We start from the raw sequence: 16,317 nt of genomic DNA, 5'->3' as shown, positions 1-16,317 counted from the left end.
ATATAACCGGAAGCAATATTTTAGATTTAGCTTTTTCGATTTTTGTGTTTATCTGGAAAAGTTAAAACTTCATAAAAGGAAAGTAGTACAAAATCCAATTGTTTTAAAATCTGCCATGTATAATAAAAATCCAAAAACGGCCTTAATTTTATTTTCGGATTTGCGTTTTAGAATTGGAAAAACTATGGAAGGAAGGTACACGGACCGATACGCCAACAATCAGTATCAGCCGATTTTGAAAAAGTACATGACCGCCACTTCGGTCCGTGTATCTTCCGTTTATTGTATTTCCAATTCTGAAATGCAAATCAAAAAGCAAAATTAGAGCCGTTTTTTGATTTTTATTACATGTAGCAGATTTTAAAACAAACAAAAAAGGGTCACTTTTCATTAAAATTATTGCCAGAAAATTGGATTTTGTGCTGTTTTCCTTTTATGGATTTTATTTTTTCCAGATAAACAAAAAATCAATATATATGGTCATTCAAAATGCAAAAATGAGTGGTTATCCGTGATGAAAAATTGAACTGGAAGCAGTATTTTAGCTTTAGCTTTTTCGATTTTTGTGTTTATCTGGAAAAATTAAAACTTCATAAAAGGAAAGCAGTACAAAATCCAATTTTATGGCAATATTTGTGTGAAAATCAACCCCTTTTTTGTTTGTTTTAAAATCTGTCATGTATAATAGAAAATCGAAAAACGGCCTTAATTTTTTTTTTGATTTGCGTTTCAGACTTGGAAAAACTATGGAAGGAAGGTACACGGACCGATCTGCCACCAATCAGTATCAGCCGATTTTCTTGAAAAAGTATATGACCGCCACTTTGATCGGTGTACCTTCCGTTCATTGTATTTCCAATTCTGAAACGCAAATGTGAAATACAAAATTAGGGACGTTTTTCGATTTTTATTACATACGGCAGATTTTAAAACAAACAAAAAAGGGTCGGTTTTCATTAAAATTATTGCCATAAAATTGGATTTTGTGCTGTTTTCCTTTTATGGATTTGTATTTTTCCAGATAAATACAAAAATCGATATATATGTTCATCCAAAATGCGTGGTTATCTGTGATGACAAATTGAACCGGAAGCAATATTTTAGCTTTAGTTTTTTGGATTTTTTGTGTTTATCTGGAAAAATTAAAACTCCATAAGAGGAAAACAGTACAACATCCAATTTTATGGCAATATTTTAGTAAAAATCAACCCCCTTTTTGTTTGTTTTAAAATCTGCTATGTACAATAAAAATCGAAAGACTGCCGTAATTGAAATTTTTGATTTGCGTTTCAGATTCGGAAAAAGTATGAAAGGAAGTTACATGGGCCGATCTGCTACCAATCAGTATCAGCCGATTTTCTTGAAACAGTACGTGACCGCCACTTCGGCCCTAAACATGGAAATCGAGCCTCAATTAAAATTGCCTCAATTTAAATAACCTGTGTCGGGTTTACTTCATTCATTTTTATGATCTTCATGAAAAACCTAGAGGGGAACTGCACTTTTTTTGGAATGAAAGACATTACGAAAGATTTTTTAAATATTTGTTGTATGCATTCTAACTCGTACACAAACATAAATAAATGTCTGCTTATAGCGGAGTCAATGAGAGCTCCTCTAATCTGTCCTTAAAGTTCAATAAAAAAAAAAAAATCAAAAACACCAACAATACTTTTTACAATTTATTATTTGTGACTTAAATTTTAATAAGGTATTAGTGATATTGTTTTTATAAGCACTTAGGCAGACACTATGTGCCAATGTTGACATGATCGCCTGATCAACTGTGTCCTCGTTTCCTTGCTCGTCAAACTTTATTCTCAAACATAAATCAACCCTATCAGCGGACGAACAGGTATTCTGACAAATTGGTACACTTTGACAGCTAATTTAAACCTGCAAATAGCAAAACAACACGAAAAGATGCTTGGCTGCACCGCACTTTTGTTTGCGAAGATTATGAGGCATTTTACATCTAAATGGGAATATATGAACGTCCTAGCAGTCTACATTCTAATGACAGCCGACCTCATACAGTAAGTGATGTTTTATTATGTTTGTTGGCTCTCATAAAGTCTGCAGTAATCAGTGATTGAGTTGGAAAAAAAAAGCAACATTTTTGAAATTCAGTCGCCACTTATGCTTAAAATGAGCACAATCAAATAAAATAAAATCAACTTTATTTATAAAGCACATTTAAAATTTACCACAGGGGTAGCCAAAGTGCTGTACAGGTTAAAATATCACACAAGAAAAACGAGCAAACACAACACAAACAGAGCACGATAAAAAAATATCTAAATATTAAATGCAATTATAATTGTGCCCATTACTACATTAAATATATACTTATATGGACATAAAAACTTAATGGAGGTGTTTGGATGTTGTTTTAAGGGCTTTAAAGGTAGAATAAAGCGACTCCCATAGACTCCACTGTAAGCAGACTTTTGATCAGATTAAAAAAAACAAAAAAAACGTCCATTGTCATGTCTTTCATTATGATTGTGAACGACTGGCAAAATTCCAAAAAAAGTGAAGTTCCCCTGTATCAGTAATAACGAATGCATGCTCAAAGTTGGACACATTTGATAGGCTGTCCATGCATTTGATAAAGGCATTCCGCAACCACGTTAACTCCATTACAGTTTGTTCACTTGGGAAAAAACAAACCGTTAACAGAGGTGAGTATAATAGCCAAAAAGTTGTACCTAAGTAGGAGTAAAAATTGGTCATCCAAATAATTCCTTGAGTTTTAGTAAAAAAAAAAAAAAATCTACTCAAGTTTTGAGTGAGTACTGGTAAGTAACTTCTGATTTATTTAGTAGCTATATTTAATGGTACCACACTACGACAGGGCTAATGCTAACATATGCAAAGCTAAAAGATAAAAAAAATATCTGCAACGTGTTTTCTTTTGTTAGAAGTGGAGTTCTCGTGGGCTGAAATGTGAACATTGCTACTGACACAAATCACAGGGTATTGTATTCATGTTTTTTTTTTTTTTTTCTAGTTTGTAAGTACATATTGATTACTGCCTCATCTTACTGCAAGTCACTGTAGTTTAGATTATTTTCATTGCTATGATATAAATATGTCACTTTTTTACAGTCCGTTCGCCCCCAAATTTTGTAAGATCATGTAACTCAAACAGTGTGTGAAACGGATTTAAACGTCACTATGTTGGATTGATGAGACATAATCATGAAATGAATGAAAGTCAATATAACAAAATATAAGTTGAGTTTCTTCTTCACAAAAGTAAGAAGTATATTGCAGTGGTTCTCAAGCTTTTTCCCCCCAAGTATCACTTCAGAAAATACTTAGCTTTCTAAGTTCGACCAGAATGACCAACATTAAAATACTGTAGGGTAGTAGGTGTCAGGTTCAAACACTGATGACATTGATTCAAACAGACAAGAAGCAAGGAATCATGCAGAGACAGAGTTAAAATTTGCTTAATTGAGGAGACACGTTATTTGGGCTGTGTTCTAGTTACAGATCCAAATTACATTCAAAAAGTCTAGCCCACATGCTTCCTCTATTTATTTGGGAGGTCCCTGTTTACATCACTGAAGATGTCGCTGAGGGAAGGGGGTAATTTCGACAACTCTAGTAAGATTGAATATATGATTATACAAGAAATGCATTGATTGATTGATTGAAACTTTTATTAGTAGATTGCACAGTTCAGTACATATTCCGTACAATTGACCGCTAAATGGTAACACACTAATAATTTTTCAACTAGTTTAAGTCGGGGTCCAGGTAAATCAATTCATGGTAATGTGTTGACACTGGTGATATCGCATTGTCTCTGCTCTGTCTGCGACACGGCGATGTTTGACCTTGGCATTCAGCAAGCCGTTCCTGGACACAAACATTGATACCAGACTGGCTTGCAATCTTTTGGATTGCAAACTTTGCACAGACAAATACAAATACCACTTGAGCACAATTGACAATAATTATTGCAACGGCCCTTAAAGGGGAACATTATCACAATTTCAGAAGGGTTAAAACCAATAAAAATCAGTTCCCAGTGGCTGATTTTATTTTTTGAAATTTTTTTCAAAATTTTACCCATCATGGAATATCCCGAAAAAATGCTTTAAAGTGCCAGATTTTTGCTATCTGTAAATCCACCCGTCCATTTTCCTGTGACGTCACATAGTGATGCCAATACAAACAAACATGGCGGATAGCACCGCAAGATATAGTGACATTAGCTCGGATTCAGACTCGGATTTCAGCGGCTTATGCGATTCAGCAGATTACGCATGTATTGAAACGGATGGTTGGAGAGTGGAGGCAGATAGCGAAAACGAAATTGAAGAAGAAACTGAAGCTATTGAGCAAATAGCTATTGAAGCTATTCGGCGATCGCTTTCTAACCAACGATTACATCTTTTGACCACTGGAGCAACTTAAATCAGTCGATTGGTAAGTGTTTGTTTGGCATTAAATGTGGGTGGAGGGAAAGGCTGGATGTAAATATAGCTACAAATGTACATACAGCTAGCCTAAATAGCATGTTAGCATCGATTAGTTGGCAGTCATGCCATGACCAAATATGTCTGATTAGCACATAAAGCAATAACAACAACAACACTCACCTTTGTGATTTCGTTGACTTTATCGTTGGAAATGCATCTGCTTTGAGTGTCGCAAGATATCCACACATTCTTGCCATTTCTGCCATGTTAGCATCGATTAGCATGCCGTGCTAATCGATGCACACTCCACGTAAGACAACTTGAATCTGTCGCTGATCGTGTTGTTACACCCTCCGACAACACACCGACGAGGCATGATGTCTCCAAGGTACGGAAAACAGTCGAAAAAACGGAAAATAACAGAGCTGATTTGACTTGTGTGTGTAATGTGTTTGAGAAAATGATGGATTGCTGCCCATTGTAACGTCACGGGTGAAAGGTCATCGCTCCGACAGCGAACAATTGAAAGGCGTTTAAATCGCCAAATTCACCCTTTTAGAGTTCGGAAATCGGATAAAAAAACATGTGGTCTTTTTTCTGCAACATCAAGGTATACATTGACGCTTACATAGGTCTGGTGATAATGTTCCCCTTTAAGCATAAAAGTTGTGTGATAATATATACATAATTATCCTCACAGTAGGATCCATTATAGATTGAACTTTCACAGTATCATGTTAGACCCGCTCGACATCCATTGCTTTCCTCCTCTCCAAGGTTCTCATAGTCATCATTGTCACCGACGTCCCACTGGGTCATTATTGTCACCGACGTCCCACTGGGTCATTATTGTCACCGATGTCCCACTGGGTGTGAGTTTTCCTTCCCCTTATGTGGGCCTACCGAGGATGTCGTAGTGGTTTGTGCAGCCCTTTGAGACACTAGTGATTTAGGGCTATACAAGTAAACATTGATTGATTGATTGATTGATGATTGTATTTGTTTTACACAGAGTTGGAACAGTAACACTGTTTGCATATAGGAAAATAAAACGTTGTACTTTAATCAAGTCATTCTTTGGCGTACCACTAGATAAAGCCTGTACCACAGTTTTAGAATCCCTGTTGTATTGCATTGAAACTACTTTGACAATTACATTTTATCTAAAAAAAAGTTACTGAAGTAGATATGTAGTGGTTTCTTTAAAGGACAAGTGTCACATTAAAATGACAACATGTACATTTTTTTCAGTTTCTATGAATTCACAGTATTGTTGTTTGCCCATTTGCTCCAAAGTTGGACATTTCATAATGAATCCATAGTTTTTTACTGATTGGTTCGGACTACATCTTCAAGGTTTTTTTTTAACTCCCACTAAAGTTACCAAATATGGCCCTTTTGCCTGATAAAGGGCTAAGCAAAAAGCAGTAAGTATAACATGATGTGAGATGGAATATCAATTCAAAGACCCAGGCAGGAAGCACACGCCACTACGGGCACTGGAATTTAGCCAAGTGCTTTTATCTTTTGCCAGATTAATGTCAGACGCTGGCAGATAACTAGAAAGTATGTCAGCTTCACTTTCCAGAAATGAACAGATCCTGGCCATGTGCTGCCTAATTGTGGGCAGTGCGTTACCATCTGTCAGGAAATGATATAATATTAAGACAGAGCGGTCAGATATGTTACACATTTGCCATCATTAGGCCTAAATGGAGAATATGTATTTATTTAGAGTGTGATTCGCAGCTATTATGTTAACCAAAGGCCGTGGTACAATATGTACAAGCCACGTGGGAGTTGCCCAAAAAAAAAAGATGCATAAATACCTGTATTAGTTTTGATAAGCACTTAAACCACACGTGATCCATCCATCCATTTTCTACCGCTTGTCCCTTTCAAGGTCACGGGGGGTGCTGCAGCCTATCTCAGCTGCATTCAGATATTTTGTGGAATTATGTTATATATGTATATAATTATATCATATTTCTTACTTAAAGCAGCACTAAACTCCAAAAGTGTTTTGGTAATGAAGTGGCTTGTATTCAATAACAACACATGTAACTGTTTACTTAAGTGGCATACATCATAATTATTTAATTTTACAACACAATATACATACGTAATTTCCGGGCTATAGAGAGCACTGGTATTTAAGCCGCACCCACCAATTTTAGAAAAAATACCTATTTTTTCAGACATTAGCCGTACCAGCAGACATTATATTCCTGGGATTAAAGGCCTCACCTTTTCTCCTCCAAATTTATTGCTGGGTATTGTGGCCAAACAGCTAAATTTGTGTTTAATCTGACATCACATGGACAAAATAAAACCTTCTGGAGGAAAGTTCAGTGGTCAGATATAACAAAAATTGAGCTGTTTGGCCACAATACCCAGCAATATGTTTGGTGGAGAAAAGGTGGGGCCTTTATTCCTAAGAACACCAATCCTACCGTCAAGCATGGTGGTGGTAGTATTTTGCTCTGGGCCTGTTTTGCTGCCAATGGAACTGGTGCTTTACAGAGAGTAAATGGAACAATGAATAAGGAGGATTACCTCCAAATTCTTTCGGAAAACCTAAAATCATCAGCCCGGAGGTTGAGTCTTGGGCGCAGTTGGGTGTTCAACAGGACCACAGCACATTAAGAATTATTTTTATTTAAAATGTTACTCAAATTTACTGATTGAGATTAAGTTGTGTTTGGTTAAGTGTTAGTATTTTACAGTTTATTATTGTTAGAAGCTTAGGTCCTTTAATGTGTGCAGCAAGCTGTTGGAGATCTTTTTCAGTCTGTTGTGGCCAGTGCCCTGTACTTTGCAGTGGTTTGTTGGGGGAGCAGCACCAGCAAAAGGGACTTAAACCGGATTGAAAAAACGATCCGGAAAGTCGGCCAAAATATTGGAGGCATTTGTGTCAGTGAGGGACAGGAGGACACTGGACAAACTGCTGGCCGTCATGAACAATCCTGCCCACCCACTCCACGAGACAATTGAGGGACAGCGGAGCTCATACTCCAACAGGCTCCTTCAGATTTGTAACCACAGTGTTCGATTCAAGAACTCCTTCATTCCATCCAGCTGTATAATCGCTCGCCATACAGCAATAGATGATATCTGTCTATTACCTGACCGCTTCTGTTAGCTACCGCTCTTTGTTTATAATGTCTATTTTTTGCTGGATCTACTCTCTATTTTATGCTGCCCTTTTTTTTTGCTGCAGCTGTTACATACACCTTAATATTGTACATCGTAATTGGGATTTGTTATATACTGTATTTAAAAATATTATATAATATAATAATATAATCTGTAATGAGGTGGCGACTTGTCCAGTGTGTACCCCGCCTACCACCTGAATGCAGCTGAGATAAGCTCCAGCGACCTCAAAAGGAACAAGCGCTAAAAAATGGATGGATGGATTGATGGATGGATGGAGAATAATATAATATAGCAGTACATATTATATACTGTATATATAACATGTAAATATTACATATATGTTATATTTAATATTGCTACTATGGTATCCTTTCCATCCTTACCCTTTTCATCATTCATAACTGAGCTACTGTGTGGAACAATTTCCCTTGTGGATCAAAAAAGTTTGTCTAAGTCTAAGTCTGAATCTAATTTTGCACTATCCTCTGCTAACATTACTACTCAGATTTATGTCCAGTGCTTGTAAAAACTGTAGCGCACACTAAAAAAGGTGTATATTCGAAAGCATCTGACAACTTTATTATTTTAAAGTGTAAAATACTGCCACTATTATTCTGTAGCAAATATTTGGTGAAGCAGTTGCACACAGTTGTCTTATCTTAAAACAATCCACATTTCACTTGTTTCTTTCAATGTTAAAGTCAATCAATCAATCAATGTTTATTTTTATAGCCGTAAATCACAAGTGTCACAAAGGGCTGCACAAGCCACAACGACATCCTCGGTTCAGATCCCACATAAGGGCAAGGAAAAACTCACAACAAACTCACAGATCTGGGTGACCCCCCCTGGGTGACCCTCCCCCCACTCTTGGGGAGATTGGATGCAATGGACGTCGAGTGAGTCTAGCATAATATTGTGAAAGTCCAGTCCATAGTGAATCTAACACAATAGTGAGAATCCAGTCCAGCAGGAGATTATCCCGAGTGGAGACGGGTCAGCAGCACAGAGATGTCCCCAACTGATGCACAGGCGAGCAGTCCACCCCGGGTCCCGACTCTGGACAGCCAGCACTTCATCCATGGCCACCAGACATGTATGGGAGAGGGGGGCCGAAAAGAAAAGAAACGGCAGATCAACTGGTTTAAAAAGGGGGCTTATTTAAAGGCTAGAGCAGTGTTTTTCAACCTTTTTTTGAGCTAAGGCACATTTTTTACGTTGAAAAAACCCAGAGGCACACCACCAGCAGAAATCACAAAAAAATTAAACTCTGTTGACAGTAAGAAGACGTCGTCGCAATTGTTGGATATGACTTTAAAGCACAACCAAGCATGCATCACTATAGCTTTTGTCTCAAAGTAGGTGTAGTGTCACCACCTGTCAAATCACGCACTAACTTATTTTGTATTTTTTGCAGTTCTCTTGTGTGTAGTGTTTTACTTCTTGTCTCGCGTTTCTATTTTTTGGGGTATTTTCGTGTAGCAGTTTCATGTCTTCCTTTGAGCGATATTTCCCGCATCTACTTTGTTTTAGCAATCAAGAATATTTCAGTTGTTTTTACCCTGTGATGAGGTGGCGACTTGTCCAGGGTGTACCCGCCTTCCGCCCGATTGTAGCTGAGATTGGCTTCAGCGCCCCCTGTGACCCAGGTAGTAAATTTGTGGGGACATTGTTGATTGTCATGTACAGATGTACCTTGTGGATGCCGTCTTTGCTCCGCAGTAAGTCTTTGCTGTCGTCCAGCATTCTGGTTTTGTTTAATTTGTAGTTCAGTTTTAGTTTTGTTCCGCATAGCCTTCCCTAAGCTTCAATGCCCTATCTTAAGGGCACTCACCTTTTTTTTTTTTTTTGTTTAAGCATTAAATACCTTTTTTACCGTCACACTGCCTCCTGCTGTTTCCAATATCTACAAAGCAATTAGCTACCGGCTGCCACCTACTGATATGGGAGAGTATTACACGGTTATTCTAGACAACACCGACACTCAACAACAACATATTATTTGCAGACTATAATTAATGGTTTGCAAAAAACATGTTTAACCCCAAATAGGTGAGATTAGATCATCTCCCACGGCACACCAGATCGTATCTCACGGCACACTAGGTTAAATAAAAAAAGGGCTAGAGTGTACAAATGAGTTTTGTGGCGTGACTGAAACATTGCCGTTTTACCATACCATACCAACTGTAATTATAAAATCCTTGTATTTGGATTATGTTCAAATCTTGTGTTTTCTGTAGCGGTACAAAAATCTCAACATAGGCCAAAAAAAAAAAAAGGGAACACGGTAGGAATTCAAATCAAGACTCATAATACTATTATGTCTGTGATAATAGTTTGGCAGCAGAGCAATGATAGCCGAATTCTGGCGATGGAAATACCCTGGGTCTGATCTTTGTAATACCACATTACTTCCTCTGCAGATTTCGGGATTTTCTCTCGCATGAGCCACTGTAGGCCATAAAAGCCACCGTTCGCTGTGTTCAGCAGGCGAGCGATACCAAAACAGCAAGATTCCTGTCTCGCCAACACTGTTACACACCCACACACACACACACACCCACACACACACACGCGGTCTTTCACAAATGCATCCTGCTGACAACCCCACCACAACTAATCCCTCCTCATCACTGCTGCCTTAGCCCCCTGGGTTTTCACTCAATTGGTGTGTATCTGCCAACAGGATAAGATGCTGCCATGTTGCCTCCTCGGGCGCGGGTCTGAACGTGCAAAAAAGATTGAGGTTGAATGATTTAAAATGGGAATTTACCGGCTAAATACTTTAAAGTGCTCACCTGCAACCTGATACCGCATATAGTCTATCGACTCTAGAATCACTTGTTATAATAATTCACATTTGCAGAAAACATACACAAACCTTCACTTCTGTTTCTCTACTCAACTGTTTCCTTTGGCTGTAATACCACTGTACATTCTATCCTGTATTTATTACAGAAAGTTGTTGAACATTGTGTAGTCTCAGGCCATGTCTAAATTAAGCTGTTCAACCCCTTAAATGAATAATTATTTAGCCTAAGCCCCGTTTCAGCCACACTAAACCAGCGTTTAAGGTCCCCCTCCACGGACACATTTTTAAACCGGTACGTGCGCCTTGTATTTCTTGAATCTCCGGCAGTTAGCTTTGTATGGACTCATTGAGCAATTACAACATGGGTGTAAAACTCTGGCCGGCAGGCCAAATTTGGCCCGCCGTGTAATTTCATTTGGCCCTTGAGGCAATATCAAATTAACATTAGAGCCGGCCCGCCGCTGTAACACCGCATTAACCCCTAATACTCATACTCGTCAACCCTCCTGATTTTCCCGGGACACTCCCCAAGTTCAGTGCCCCTCCCTAATTTCTTCCGACTTCCACCCGGAAAATAATATTGGGGGCGGGCCGTAAAAGCACTGCCTTTAGTGTTCTCTACATGTCGCCACGTCCGCTTTTCCTCCATACAAACAGCGTGCCGGCCCACTCACATAATATACGCAGCTCATATACACACACAAGTGTATGCAAGGCATACTTGGTCAACAGCCATACAGGTCACACTGAGGATGGCCATATAAACAACTTTAACACTGTTACAAATATACGCCACACTGTGAACCCACAGCAAACAAGAATGACAAACACATTTTGGGAGAACATCCGCACCGTAACACAACATAAACACAACCGAACCAATTACCTAGAACCCCTTGCATCACTAACTCTTCAGGGAGGCTACAATATACACCCCCGCTACTACCAAACCTCGCCCCAACTGAAACCTGCCGCCGAAAAAAGGCATTCAATCTGTATTTGTATTTTATTTGATATGGCATTGATATGTTTTTATTATTATTATTTAAAACTCGATTTTGCATGTCACTATAAAGTTATATAAGCCTTGCTTGGTCAATATTCAATGCCAAACTTGTTTGGGTCCCTATTGAAGGATTCATTCGTTCAACCTCGGCCCGCGGCTTCGTTCAGTTTTAAATTTTGGCCCACTCTGTATTTGAGTTTGACACCCCTGGTTTACAAACTAAGTTCGAAGAGGAAGTGACGGCAGAAACTACACAAGTTCATAATAAAGCGGTTTCATAACTCGGTGCTAACTACTGGAAATATGAAGTTGAGTCATCCAGAAATGCTGTGTTTCTCATTCTTCTACATGTACAGACGCTTGTGGAAATCACACATGAATACCTTAAGAGAAAGTCATTGCAGCTATTTCGGATACAACACTTCTCAGACGGCAAGAGAACTTTCCAATGTACAGGTGAGCTGTGATTCTACTTAGCGAAAACTTTGTCCATTTGTTGAAGGAGAGTCAACGAGAATGCGGGCTCCCGTGGATGTGATAAAAAAAGGTAGCATGTTATTTGTATTACCTGGTCGTCGTGGGAAGACTAACTACGGAAAACAGTCACCAAAAATTAATGGAAAATGAAGGTGAAGGCGAAAGAGTGAGGAGTCTCCTGACCACATATCTAGATCACTAGATTGACAGGCAGGTGGTCAGGGGCTGGAACGAGGTGTCATTAAAGGGGAACATGATCACAATTTCAGAAGGGGTAAAACCAATAAAAATCAGTTCCCAGTGGGTTATTTTATTTTTTGAAGTTTTTTTCAAAATTTTACCCGTCCCGGAATATCCCTAAAAAAAGCTTTAAAGTGATTGATTTTCACTATTTGCTTAAGCCACTGTCCATTTCCCTGTGACGTCACATAGCGATTCCAATACAAACAATGGCGAATAGCACAGCAAGATATAGCGACATTAGCTCGGATTCAGACTCAGATTTCAGCTTGTTAAGCAACTCAACAGATTACGTATGTACTGAAACAGATGGTTGGAGTATGGAGGCAGATAGCGAAAACGAAATTGAAGAAGAAACATAAGCTATTGAGCCAATAGCTATTGAGGCTATTCGGCCATGCATGTCTGTGTTAGCATCGCCGGTAAAATGTGCGGACCAACCAATCAGGACTTTTGCATTGACACTGGATCAACTTAAATCCGTCGATTGGTAAGTGTTTGTTTCGCATTAGATGTGGGTGGAAGGAAACGCTGGATGTAAATATAGTTTCATATGTACATACAGGAAGCCTAAATAGCATGTTAGCCTCAATTAGCTGGCAGTCATGCCGCGACCAAATATGTCTGATTAGCACATAAGTCAATAACATCAACAAAACTCACCTTTGTGATTTCTTTGACTTTATCGTTGGGAATGCATCTGCTTTGAGTGTCGAGGATATCCAGACATTCTTGTCATCTCTGTGCCATCTCTGTCGTAGCATCGCCGGTAAAAACCAAACAAATGACTTTGGCATCTCTTGACACTGGAGCAACTTAATATGGTCGATTGCTAAGTGTTTGTTTGGCATTAAATGTGGGTGGAGGGAGAGGCTAGATGTAAAAATAGCTACAAATGAGGCATAATGCTGCAATATGTACACAGCCAGCCTAAATAGCATGTTAGAATCGATTAGAATGCCGTGCTAATCGATGCACATTCTACGTAATTCAACTTGAATCCCTCCCTGATCGTGTTGTTACACCCTCCGAAAACACACCGACAAGGCATGATGTCTCCAAGGTACCGGAAAACATTCGAAAAAACGGAAAATAACAGAGCTGATTTGACTCGATGCGTGTGATGTAGTAGGGAAAAATGGCGTTGAGTACCGATGCGACGTCACGTTCTGACATCGCTCAGAGAGGAATAAACAGTAAGGCATTTAATTCGCCAATATTCACCCATTTAGAGTTTGGACATCGGTTAAAAAATATATATGGTCTTTTTTCTGCAACATTAAGGTATATATTGATGCTTACATAGGTCTGGTGATAATGTTCCCCTTTTAAGGTCTGGGTTGAAGAAGGCAGCAGGAAGTCCAGAGGGGATCCGGGGAGACGAGACACACAGCTCGAAACCAGGGGATGACGAAGGGCTGCTGGACGATGACACAAGACAAGACACAATCAGCACAGATGAGGGGAAACACAAAGAGCGAGGAAGCACATAGGCAAGGAAGCCAGAGACGTGTAAGGCTTACTGTACTGATACAATTAGCTACGTTCTGGCACTGGAACGCAGGACGCGCTGGCTTATGAAGCCGGGGATCTCATCAGCCTCAGGTGTGTTGATTGTAGAGTGAGAGCAGCCGCTAATTTTGCCATCTTAACTATTCCGAAACATTTTGTATTCTTAACTTAATACCGCTTGTTCCACAGGTTCGGCTACCAAATAACCTTAACTCTAACAGTAGCTATAAACATTGTCAAGCCCCTTAACTCATCTATCCCAACTTCAACTTTATTACAGTATCTCTCACCGAGTAAAAATGAATCCTAACATTTAGTATATTAACCCTAATTATTTCTAATAACTCTTACCCTAATATGTATATCTTAACATAACAGCCTTTAAATAGACTCCCTTTTTAGACCAGTTGATCTGCCGTTTCTTTTCTTTTTCTTCTATGTCCCACTCTCCTTTGTGGAGGGAGTCCGGTCCGATCCGGTGGCCATGTACTGCTTGCCTGTGTATCGGCTGGGAACATCTCTGCGCTGCTGATCCGCCTCCGCTTGGGATGGTTTCCTGCTCGCTCCGCTGTGAACGGGACTCTCGCTGCTGTGTTGGATCCGCTTTGGACTGGACTCTCGCGACTGTGTTGGATCCATTATGGATTGAACTTTCACAGTATCATGTTAGACCCGCTCGACATCCATTGCTTTCCTCCTCTCCAAGGTTCTCATAGTCATCATTGTCACCGACGTCCCACTGGGTCATTATTGTCACCGATGTCCCACTGGGTGTGAGTTTTCCTTGCCCTTATGTGGGCCTACCGAGGATGTCGTAGTGGTTTGTGCAGCCCTTTGAGACACTAGTGATTTAGGGCTATATAAGTAAACATTGATTGATTGATTGATTAACTGTAGGCCTAATGGGTTATTCTGCAGGTTAACAAACCATACCTTAATCAACACTGGCTTTAATGCTAACCTGAAACATACCCCTAACTAGGGTTGTACGGTATACTGGTATTAGTATAGTACCCCGATACTTATGAATCATATTCGGTACTATACCGCCTCTGAAAAGTACCGGTCCTGCACCTCCTTGGCCCCCGTCGTCGTCACGTCGTGTCATTGCTGGTTGATGAGCAGACGAGCATCTTCGCCAGTGCACAATCACAGAGTACTTACAAGCAGAAACAATGTGTGGCTTCAAATTCTGAGATTAAAGGTGCGGTTTTAACAATGAAACACCCTCAGGAAGAGGTGATTTAAGACATGGCTAGCGAGCTAGCCGATGACTGTTTTAGCTACTTTTAAATCACTAATCCTCTCCTCCATGGCAACAAATAAAGTAAGTTTCTTACAAGTATCATCCCTGCAGGACGAGGAATAGCTAAACATGCTTCACTAAATACCGTGGCTCACGGGCATCAAAATGTAAACAAACCTACATTTGACATCAAATGTAATGATACCAAGTACAATAGCATATCTAGTCGATACTACTATGATTACGTCAATACTTGTTGGCATCACAACATCTTCTTTCGTTTTAAAAAAATGTATATTATGTTTATAAACTCAGGAAATATGTCCCTGGACAAATGAGGACTTTGAATATGACCAATGTATGATCCTGTAACTATTTGGTATCGAATTCATTCCCAAATTTGCGGTATCATCCAAAACAATGTAAAGCATAAAAAACAACAGAAGAATAAATGATTATTACATTTTAACAGAAAAAGTAGATGGATAGATTGATTGAAACTTTTATTAGTAGATTGTACATACTGTATACATACAATATTCCGTACAATAACCACTAAATGGTAACACCCGAATAAGTTTTTCAATTTGTTTAAGTCGGGGTCCACGTTAATCAATTCATGGTAAAAACATGTTAAAAGAGAAAGTAAGCAAATATCAACAGTAAATGAACAAGTAGATTAATAAATAATTTTCTACCACTTGTCCTTAATTATGCTAACAAAATAATAGAATGGAAAATTACACAATATGTTACTGCATACGTCAGCAGACTAATTAGGAGTGAAGTGAAGTGAATTATATTTATATAGCGCTTTTCTCTGGTGACTCAAAGCGCTTTACATAGTGAAACCCAATATCTAAGTTATATTTAAACCAGTGTGGGTGGCACTGGGAGCAGGTGGGTAAAGTGTCTTGCCCAAGGACACAACGGCAGTGAGTAAGATGGCGGAAGCAGGAATCGAACCTGCAACCCTCAAGTTGCTGGCACGGCCACTCTACCAACCGAGCTATGCCGTTGTTTTCTTACTTATTACTAAAAGACAAGTTGTTTAGTATGTTCATTAATTTATTTAAGGACAAACTTGCAATAAGAAACAAATGTTTAATGTGCCGTACGTAACCAGAGGTGGGTAGTAACGCGCTACATTTACTCCGTTACATTTACTTGAGTAACTTTTGGGATACATTTTACTTCTTAGAGTAGTTTTTATGCAACATACTTTTACTTTTACTTGAGTATATTTATAGAGAAGAAACGCTACTACATTCAGCTCGCTACTCGCTTCTTTTTTTTTATTGATCAGTTAATGTTTGTTTTGGTTTATGACAGAGCTTCAAAGTAGGATACGCATGCCTGCGTTTCACCAATCACATGCAGTCACTGGTGACGTTGGACCAATCAAACATCGAATATGACTTAAAAA

The sequence above is a fragment of the Nerophis ophidion genome, linkage group LG03 (genome assembly GCF_033978795.1).
Source record: "Nerophis ophidion isolate RoL-2023_Sa linkage group LG03, RoL_Noph_v1.0, whole genome shotgun sequence".
In the NCBI taxonomy this organism is placed as follows: domain Eukaryota; kingdom Metazoa; phylum Chordata; class Actinopteri; order Syngnathiformes; family Syngnathidae; genus Nerophis; species Nerophis ophidion.
This window is presented reverse-complemented; position numbering follows the sequence as displayed.